Here is an 11,366-nt window from a genome sequence, read left to right as displayed (position 1 = left end):
TACAGCCAATCAGAATCGAGTATTCAAACAGACCATGGTATAATTACATGTATGTATTCAACAGATGTAAAAAGACATGTGGCTAGAGTCTATCCCTAGAGTGTCCCTAACCAATACTGTACCACATCTCTCCTCAACAAGCCACACAATATGAGACATCATACATGTCTGTACTCTGTAGCGCAATGGGAATGGACGACTTATTATGCTAAATGAAAAGTTAATTTAAAGTTTCAGCATGTTGTGCCTTTGAAAACATGATTAAAATACAACATAAGATGATTCTGAAGGCCTCTACTACTAAAGCAGACATTTACAGGACTTTAGAACGACCGTTTGAAACATGTCAAGTCTAAATCTAGCCGTGTGTTCTGACAGCTGTGTGAGAGAATGTGTTGTTACAGCTCCAGACATCAGTCCCATCAGTCCACTGGGTATATACAGGAAACAGGGCTGACAGCGGCCGTCCCAGAGATGATCCATTTGTCTTACACGATATTCTTCTATCAAGTCATTCTTCTGATCTCTTGTGTAACAGTATTGACTGGCTGAAAAACCTTAAACTTACGTCGAATATGAGATACTCAACTCTTCAACACGTCTGTGTACATCACACACGAAGTGGACTGACATTAGCCGGATTTCCATCCAAACGCGATGCGAATCTTTTCAAAGTTCGCAATATCAGGAGCAAAGACAAATGCGAAATTGGTGCGTTTCCATCAAGTTGCTCGAGCGCATCACGGTGGTAACCTAGTAACCAACAGTAGGCCTAAATAAATAAGATCAGGGGCCTCATTTATAAAATGTTGCGTAGAAACCGTCCTAAATTTGATTTTACGATCATGTCTCAAAGTGCGTACGTGTGATTCATAGAACGAACGTACGGACAGAAAACATGTAGGCCTCTCTATCAGATGTGACATCTATAAATCAGTTGTGCGCAGCTGAACACTTTCGGATTTCCGCCTTTTAATGATATGTAAATAATGTCATTGATAAATAAAAAGAGCACGTCCAAATCCTATACAAGCGGCAAGAATGACTTATATTTCCAAAAACCTGCAGCACTAGGACAAGCAAACGTGCGCACGCCTGCTCAGACCCTGAAGTATACATTTTGCGAATTAACGGTTTTATTTCGATAATTTGGCGTTGTTTCTGATGTGAAACTTCAAAATAGTGAAAGGTCTTCAACACTGGTCTTAATTCACATTCTGACCTCTCGCACATCAGGACTCAGGACATTGGACACACTGACTCATCTCATTATTCGTCTATAAATTTCAACATTGGGCACCTTCCACAAAACAGGGCCTTGTATTTCTACGTAAGGTTAAATGGTGAAGGGAGCGGCTTGAACATTCTTCAAAATATCTTCTTTTGTGTTCCGCAGTCATATAGGTTTGGAATGATATGTGGGTGAGTAAAACATGAAATGTTTCTCATTTTTAGTTTGATCACTTTCTATTCTGTTTTATTTGTCAAGTTTTTATTCACCCCAGTGACACTGATAGAATAGATAACAGCGTTGCATACTAATCAGGATACAGATTTAATGAGTGTGACATTTATTTATACAATGTATTTGATGTAATGCTTTTCACAATAAGATATTTCTCTACTTATCTTTTTCGGTGCTTGTAGTAGATAATATGACTCAACACTCAGATCTGCTGTACTACTATAGACACAGCAGCACACCTGAAGATCCAAACAAACAAAACACCACCGGAGAACCAACTGAATCATGCTAGATTTCCTCGGAAGTGTGTTTTTAGGCTCATTTATTTCCTCTGGCTCAGGGCCAGATGTGTGTGGCTCTCTGCATCTTACGTATGTCATGCTTGTTTGAATGTTTACTGAAGAAAAGTTCACATCCAGAGTAAGAAAAGCATGACTCTGTGTACTACAGCGCTTGTAGATTTGAAATGCTGCCAGTACAGAGTGGAGTGGATCTTTCTTCAGTGTTTTTTGAGCCTTACGCCATTGCATCATTACAAGTCATGAAAGATGTATACTGAACTGAAATGTTTACAGTTTAAGCTCCATTAAAACCCTGAAGAACAGATACTCTGATTTCCACAGGAAGCTGAAGTCTGCACAGTGTGTCTGATCATGTCAGTAATCTCCTCTGTTATAAACACTTGTTTATGTGTAGCTCAGCAGATGCAGTTTATTTAAACACTTCATTTGTGTTGTTATATCAAGGTCGACGCTTTCCTATACATTGATAAAAGTGTGACTCATATTGTATCTTAAAAATAAGGTGTTTCACGATGCCATAGAAGAACCCTTTTTGTCTAAAAAGAACCTTTAACATCTGAAGAACTTTTTGTTTGTTGCAAAACAGTGTTCTTCAGATGATAAAAAGGGACGAATGAGATGGTTTCCAGAACCTTCGACTGAATGCTTGTTTGTGGAAGCAAAAATGGTGTTTCTACGGCATCGCAGTGAAGAGAGTAATTCACGTAACAAAAATGTGCGATTTGCCTTTGTCACTGCACTTTTATGTCTTTAAATGTAAGAGCTTGAGTGACATCATGATGTTTTGGTTGTAAACGTAGCATTGTGTTTGTATAACTTTATATTTACACACAGATAGGCGTGCGTCATCAGGCTCAACAGTTGGGAGGAACTTAAGACAAATCAAAGAAAACACAAATACTGGTCATTTTAAACCTTGAATATATTGCAATTCACTTTCTCCACAGCGCATCGTTGTGAAATTGTAATCCCATCTCTGCAAAAAGTATCAAACAAGAGATTTGATGTAAAATGTCTGTCTGTTATCGATGTGTATCAGATGTGTAGTATTTTATTTTTATTTAATGTGATATCAAATATGATATAAAACAAAGAATTGATACAAAAAGATGATTTTAAAGTATTTCATTATTTTAAGTGTAACCAACTTTATTAATGACCGTGACGTAAGCTGAATTTACATTTGAGCATTTAACAGACACTCGACACATCAGCAGGACACGTACAGTACAGTTTCTTCAGATGTACTGTACCATCATCATGTATGTGTTGTCAAGGCAGGCCACGTCTCTCTTCAGCTTCTGCAGGTACTTGGCACACTTTGGCAGCAGCTATACAGTATGTGACCACCATTGGGTTCACTTCTAATTCTCCAGGCTAATGCTAATGATCTAAAGTCCTCTTCAGACATGAGACGGGCTTTCTCCATGTCCTGGCAAAAGCATTGACAATAGCCCATAATCGCGGTGTTCACTTGGAGCTGGTGAGAATGATGCCAGGTCTTCAGAGGACAATCCACCTGAGCTCTTCATACAGCTCACACGCTCATGATAAGAGAACTGTCGTCATGCTCCGTGTCATTCATCACATCTGTTTTAGAAACAAAACCCACTTCTGTACCATACCACTGAAGTGCACGCTACACTACATTACACGTACAAACTATTTACACTATACCTGACAGATAGCACTAAATCAAAGTTCTCATGTTGACTGACACTGAGTCCTATTTGCTCTGTTTTTTCAGGCCTGTACTGAGATGAGCTCTACAGTGAGCTGCTGTTTGGGACACGACCACATTTACAAGAAATCAGCAGAAATTAAGAGGACACGTCTGGATAACGTACGCGTTTAAAGCAATAGTTCACCCAAAAATATCAAGTGTCTTTCATCATGTCGTGTCAAACCTGTATGAGTTCATTTCTTCTGCAGAACACTAAAGATATTTTGAAAAATGTTGATAATCAAACAACTCTGAACCCCATTGACTTCCATTGTATGAACACAAAACCACTGAGACATTTCACTAAAAATATATTTTTGTGTGTTCCACTGAAGAAAGACTCACGTACAAGTTTACAAAGACACGAGGGGGAATAAATGATGAGTTTTTGCTTGAAAAAAAAAACAAATTTGCTTTTTAACTTTTGCATGAATTATTGAATTTGTAGATAAAAACTATCAAAGGTTCAAATATTGCCACATGACTGTACATTACATTCACGCATTTGGCAGACGCTGACTTACATTGCATTATCCTATACATTTGTGTGTGCAATCCCCTAGGATCGAACCCACGACCTTACCACTGAGCTACAGGAAAGACATCTGAACATGAATTGATATGAAATTTGTTGCATTATTTATAACACAATAAGAGATGATACTAATAATGTAAAAGAAAGCTTTATAACATAACACAACACAACACAGAACAATCGTTTTCATCTTCACATGAGGGGTGAAAAGACCCTACAACGTGATCACAAAAAGTGAAGGGAGACGATGAGAATGAATGACTCTCTATCGGTGTGAAGACTTAAGCCTTTAATCCTGGAACATCAAGACAAATGATGGAAAATGCAAAGCACCGGTGTGTGTGTGTATAGTTTTGTTTTTGTTAAAAAAAAACATGCAATCAAAAAGAATTGAATATACACATTTAAGATCTTTAAGATTTAAATGCAGAAGCAGAAAGATGCATTTCTTTCATATTTATAAAATCAAATGAATCATGAAGCCCTATGATCTATCTGACTAAACATCATCACACTGGCATTGCAGATAAAATAAGATGAACAATGATTATAACACAAATGCATCACATTTATTACCAGAATGAATCTTTTGTAAGAGAACTGTGCGAGACAGACAGATGAACTGTGCACTTGAAGACATGTCGAGAGGGTTTCCACGCAATGTGTGTCTATAGGGTGACACCTAGTGGCCGTTCACGGGTACATACACGTGCAGCTGGGCTTTTACAAAGCTTTCTGATGATGTGCTGCTGTTGCATCTATCTATCTAGACCGTTTCGGTGGATTTCAGAATCAGAATCAGAAGATTCTTATTGCCAAGTGTGTTTGCACACACAAGGAATTTTCTTTGGTGCTGGAAGCTTCTAGTACAGACATTTAACACAATGACAGGACAATTATAATAAAGATTTACAGTCTAAAAAGATTCTAAGAAATAAAAGAGTTTTTAGAAGAAAAGTCTGTTCAATGCGACTCATAATAACACATGATATCTTTGACATGGCTGGAAATTAAAGACCAGATCTTATACATAAACCTAAACTTAACTTTTAAATACATATTTAAAAATGGTTTATATTACATTGCATATATCATAATGTAATATTAAAGTGTAATGTAAATAGGCTAAATATATTTCATAACTAATATTTTACTTTTTTTGCATTACAATAATGCAAAATTGAAAATAATTATGCAACAATTCATAATTCGTATCATTATGTGTGTGCGTGGGGAGGGGATTGTTTTGTTGATTTAATTACTCGTTTTTTATTTATTTACAGTTCCATGTGTTTCAAATGTGCCCTGGACGTGGTGTTTGTCCATGTAAGATTCAAAGAGTGTTGTGGGTGTTGTTATTATGGGCTGCTTATATTCCTCCACCTGTATTCTCTAGAATGGACTCGCGTCTCTCATCTTAATCATTTGCCCAAACTGCACAACTTTCTTCGACATGCTTTTACAAGGTCAAAACGTACTATTTAAGTAAGCTTCAGTCACTTTTCTTAACGAACACAGATTTCGAGTATTCAAATAAAACCACAAAACAACCTCAAACAGAAGAAATCTGTGGCGGGAAGTTTGATTAAAGTGACATTCCTATGGTGGTCAACTAAAACTCTTTTTGTCTATCAAACCCATCAAGACCAAGAGAAACCCCACAATCAAACACTAGCACACAAATAGAAAAGTCCCTATACCGTCTACAAGCCCAAAGGCTGCTAAATCACGTACTTTTCTGGCCATGATATTAGAGAGTTTCTAAGTGTGAATGCTGCCTGATCGAAGAGTAAAAACTGCAGTGTTCTGAGGAAACAATGAACAAAGATGCATGGGGGGTTATAAAGAGTCAGACCCCACACCGAAGAGAGCAGACGGACTCAGATCTCGAGCTGTTCTCCAGAGGTTCTTCTGATGTTCTGCCAAGCCTGTATGAAAGAGCACAAATAACAAACACTCTTATTTCATTCTGACATTTCCAGGCACTTCATCTCAATGCCATTTCTGTTAAGCGTTTCTCATTTCTTCTGTTCGTCTCCGCTGAGACCCTGTCGTGGATGTGACACAGACTCTTTGTGACCAGCATTTCGACAACAGCATTTTTGAGAGCGACCCTTCATGAGAGGTACGAAACCTTCAGAGACGGACTGTAATGTACCTTAACATCTGTGAACGCAGTGTCTCTTAGATGTGTTATCAAAGACAGGCGGGATAAAGCCGACATTGTGGTGTACAGTTTTGTGTAGTGTGAGAGTCAAACGACGGACCCTGAAAGTGTGTGTGATGAGTTCTGTCAGTACAGCGTGAAACACACTGCCGAAACACCACCAGAACATCCACACCTGAATTATTTCTCATACATATTTCTAGAAAGAGTTCGAAATCTCACAAATCTTCTGTTTCAGAAGAGATGTCAACAACTGAGCTCAGATTGGTCTCGTCTGCGATCAAGAGTCAATATTCTTGAAGAGCTCAATGTCAACTCCAATCCAGATGATTTGACCTCGACGATCTACATTCGCTTACACCTCCAGACTCTTCATGTGTTCACACGATTACACTCTCATTTCATTCTCTTTTTATTTCTCCTGAGCAATTTAAGAAGAAACATCTGAGACTACGTTGATACTTAAAATACTCCATAAAATCTCCTGAGAATGAAAGGGCAATAATCTTACAACACAACACAAGCACCGATCAAACCAAATGATTTCCCCACCCATGAAAATCTCATTTCATGAAAATAAATCAAAGAATGTTTATGGCCGGGTGAAAGGGAAGGCAGTAATGAGAAAGAAATGTTTTTGGCTGTCTGACATATTCCATGAGTGCACATGAATGAAGAAAGAAATCTCTCCACAACACATGTGTTAGATCCAAGACTCCAAATCCCAAACCCTCCAGGGCAATTGCAAAAATGACTGTAATTACACCCGGTTATTTCTCTTAACAGCTTCCAGTTACCAGTTCTGGGTTTCTGCTTAAAAATAACGAAGCTTTTTCTTCTTCATATGTGAGATCTGCATGGATCACTGCTTCACTGTACAGCACGTCTATGGTTTGTGATCACACTGGAAAACTTCGCTGGAATTTCGCAGCAGGTTTGCCAGTAACTTTCTGTAGATTTAATGTACAATTTTGTTTTAAGTTTAAACTTAGCTAGTTTACATGTTTTTCTTTCATAAAACAAGACTAAATATTAGTTTTATGTTATAAATATTAAATATTTTGACAGAAAACAAGAGAAAAATGCTTAGGACGAATGTCATTTTTTGCAGTGTTGCTGTGCTAATGCCAGTCTCTTCTTGCACAAAAGTGTTTGAAGTACATTAAGTAGTAATTAAGTATTAAGTAGTAATTACATCTACAGTAAGTTACTGGCAAACCTGCTGCAAAAACTACAGCAAAGTCTTACAGTGCAGATGTGAGACGCTTTAAACAGGAAAACAGTGCCACCTAGTGGTGACGAAAAACCTTTTTCTTTCATTCGGCCATGCATGCTCAATAATGCCATCTGGCCGGATATAAAAGCATGTATCTGTATTGAGAGTGCTGTGAATAAACTCTCCATCTCTCGCTTTACCAAAATCTGACTTTGAGGATTGCGGCTAATATTTCCATTTCAAAGAAGGGTGGGGCGAGACGATCTTTCCGCCCGGACACGCACGCACGCACACACGCACGCACGCACGCACGCACGCACGCACACACACACACACACACACACACAGAGTCCCAATTCTACACGTTTCACAGTCTCGGATTTCCGTCGTTCCGTTTTCATCGTGTGGCACAATTGAAGTGCTCGCGAGCATGCGCGCTCGTGCCCCCGGGGGACCTTCCCTCTGATTGGCTCCACATGTCTTCCCACGTTTCCTGTGCAGATCATCTGATACGCTGTACTGGCATTGTGTAGCTTGTAAGAGAAAACTTTATTTTCTGAGGTTTGATTCACGTGAGCGGTAAAAACAACCCTTCAGACTGCAGAATCATTTCACTTACATTTAATTACTATAATTACACACTGTGACACTTATGAATGCCCAACATTTGCCATTATTTTAATATTTATAAATGCTTTGATAACGAATTTCAGCACAGTACAATGCGAATGAAGTAATGTATTCAGAGGTGTAAAGAGTACCTGAAAACCATACTTAAGTAAAAGTACAGATACCTTGCAGTGAAAATTACTCCATTACAAGTTACAAGTCACCAATTCCAAAACGACTTGAGTAAAAGTCTTTGAGTATCTGATTTGAACAGTACTTGAGTATTTTACTCATACTGAATGTAGGCTCAAAGCAGCACTAGTCCTCAACACTTAAGAGACACATCAGTGAAAAACTAGAAACAGTTGATTTGTGAGGTGAGCAATCGCATTTATTTTCTTAAATCATAATAAGACTGAACACCTCAAAATTGCAACAAATCATGGTCGACACCATAACCTACGTCATTACAAACACCCTAAGTCTCATTTAAGCTCAAGTGCTCATAAGTAAACCAAAGTCCTTCAAAAAGGTCTCTTCAATATAACAGATAAATAAAATAATGTTAAGTAGAATTAAAAAGTCAAAGCCTTTTTGCACTGGACATGCTGGTTTGGGCCTCATCGCCAGCTGCAGTCATGTCCTCATTTCACATACACTGTTAGCCCTTACCTGCCATTTCTACAGTAATATATTGGCAACACTGTTGCCAGCTAGTTACTGTAGGTGTTTTACAGTAAACTACTGCAATGGCTGTTTGAAGATACATTATTAAAGAATCTATTAACGCACTTAAGTCACACAGTCTTAGATGAACAAGTGTAAATAACAGATGAACACAATAAATCTGTCAAGATTTCACCAGAGGAGAATTAAACACAAACATCAATAACATCTTCACATATTACAGACACCACTTTCACTTTATTTCTGTCATCTGTGTAAGATCTTATTGAGATTGAACTCGAGTTCATAGTGGTTCAATTATGTTTTAAGTCACCATTATGGCGATCAGTGTTTGCTTTGGTTGGACTCTTTGACTTTCTTGTAGCTTTAAAATGTACACTTATACAATAACACTGAAAGGGACTTTACAGGAACCGCAACTTTATGTTTGCTTAGTAACTGAAGATACATCTGAAAGAATTCAATCATTAAATAATAATAATATAGCATTTAAGATTTATTAAGATATGTTTGGTAAAGTGATTACATGTTATAATGGAAAGATCTCTGTCAGAAAATCTTTCTTTGCAATTGAGACACAGTTAGACACTTGACATACAAACCTCATCAATGGTGACAAACAATCATGAATGAGTTTTGTACTATGTACCCAGCATGCATTGCAGCATGAAGCTGTTCAGTTGATTGTCACCATTGTTGAGATTCATATGTGGATTGTTCATTTCTCTGTGTCCGACTCATTCTATAGGTTAATATTTTGTCTATATAGTGTGAGAGCACTTTTGAAAATTGAAATACTATACATTCTTTTTACTGGTTTACATCACTTCATGGCAATAGTCCCACCACATGGTCAAATTTTGAGCAAACATGTTTAGAGCACATTTAGGAAGAGTTAGTTTTAAAAATAAGAGCTTTTGTAGATGTGTGACCTACAGTAACTAGCTGGCAACAGTGTTGCCAATATATTACTGTAGAAATAGCGGGTAAGGGCTAACCGTGTATAAACCGCCAGCGATTGACATCTACCTGATACTGCACTCATATTCATATAAAGAAGCCATGTTGACAAGTTTTTGTAAGTTAGGGCAAAATCCACAAGATTGTAGTACCTTCATTGCCCTGTAAATGGCGATATTAATTATAAGATAGGTGTCATGCAAAATGTAATGTGTAATTGCATTAGTCATTACAAATGTAGTGGAGTAAAGAGTACATATACTTGTTCAAAAATGTAGTTAAGTAGAGAGTAAAAGTTGCTAATATCTTTAATACTCAGTACAACTACAAAGTAGCCAAAAAGATACTTAAGTAAAGTAACTAAGTACATTTACTCCAATACTTTACACCACTGAATGTATTGTATGTACTGTATACATCCACCCTTCGATTCAGTATCACGCTGTGGTACTCTTGTGTTCTGTAGCAATGATGAAATTAACTCAAGGTTTGATTTACAGCAGACGCCGCAGCTGGCCGGCGGTAGCACTGGACACACAGACCTCTGGATGTATTTCTGGATCAGAGAGAGATTCCACCAACACAAATCACATGTTCTGGCTTGAGATTGTTTTGAGGAAAGCATATGAAACAATTTGTATATTTTTATTGTTACGAAAAACATCCAGATGAGGAGAGTACGGTATAAACCATACAGACACGTTATTGTTATCACCATAAAATAAACACTGCTCAGGAGGTTTGTCTTATCATGACACAACGGTACACTATCCCGCTTACACACGTGTACCCAAATAAGACATGATTCTTTTGAGTAGTGTTGAGTAGTGAAGAGATAGAAGAGATGATCTGTTTGACCGAGGCAGGTCTACTGTATAATCTCTTCAACATAAATCATGTACAAAACAGCAGCACATACAGTAAACCATACAGAGCTCACATCACGATACTGGACATATACCCATAATACTGTGACTGAACAAAACTAAGTGAAACAGCAGTAGATTTAAAGTCCAGTTGTGTGAGAGAAGACCTGGAAGAATCCAGAATCATAGATCACTGCGGTGGGATAAATCGGGGCTTTCTAGAACATTATGGAAAGATCCATCCTCATGTCATGTTAAATGAGTGCTACAGTTTACTGTCATCTGTACCGTACGGTTTAGCTGTTTCTGTGAACGTCCAGACCCCTGACCAGCATCCACTAAACTGTGATCTGATCCTGTCAATCACGTGTGATGAATCACAGCATATGTCACATGTACATTACAACATAACACATTTTAATAGCAGACGCAATTAATCCATATAACGTGGCAAAAGATCTTGTTTTAGCGCAGTTTAAACGTTTAGATATGACCTGTTTGGTCTGGATATGACATCCAGACCAAAGTTTCCTTTTTATGCAAAACACACGTCACGACTGATCTGACACGGAGGCTTGTGACATGACATGACATGACTCGGCACACACACACACACACGCAACATGTCAGCTGCCCCTGCTGGAAAAACATCGAAAGAAACCCAAGAGAAATTCTAATGGTTTCCATTAAAAGCACTATGAACCATTCACTTGTTCCATTAAAACCACTACAACATCTTTGTGAGAGTGTTTTTGGGCATCAGTCCAGTAGGATTTAATATCCCTCCAATAGAATAGGCTACCCATAGACACCATTATACACCCCATTAAAACCAA

Source organism: Triplophysa rosa, linkage group LG18 (assembly GCF_024868665.1).
Source record: "Triplophysa rosa linkage group LG18, Trosa_1v2, whole genome shotgun sequence".
NCBI classification, from domain to species: domain Eukaryota; kingdom Metazoa; phylum Chordata; class Actinopteri; order Cypriniformes; family Nemacheilidae; genus Triplophysa; species Triplophysa rosa.
This window is presented reverse-complemented; position numbering follows the sequence as displayed.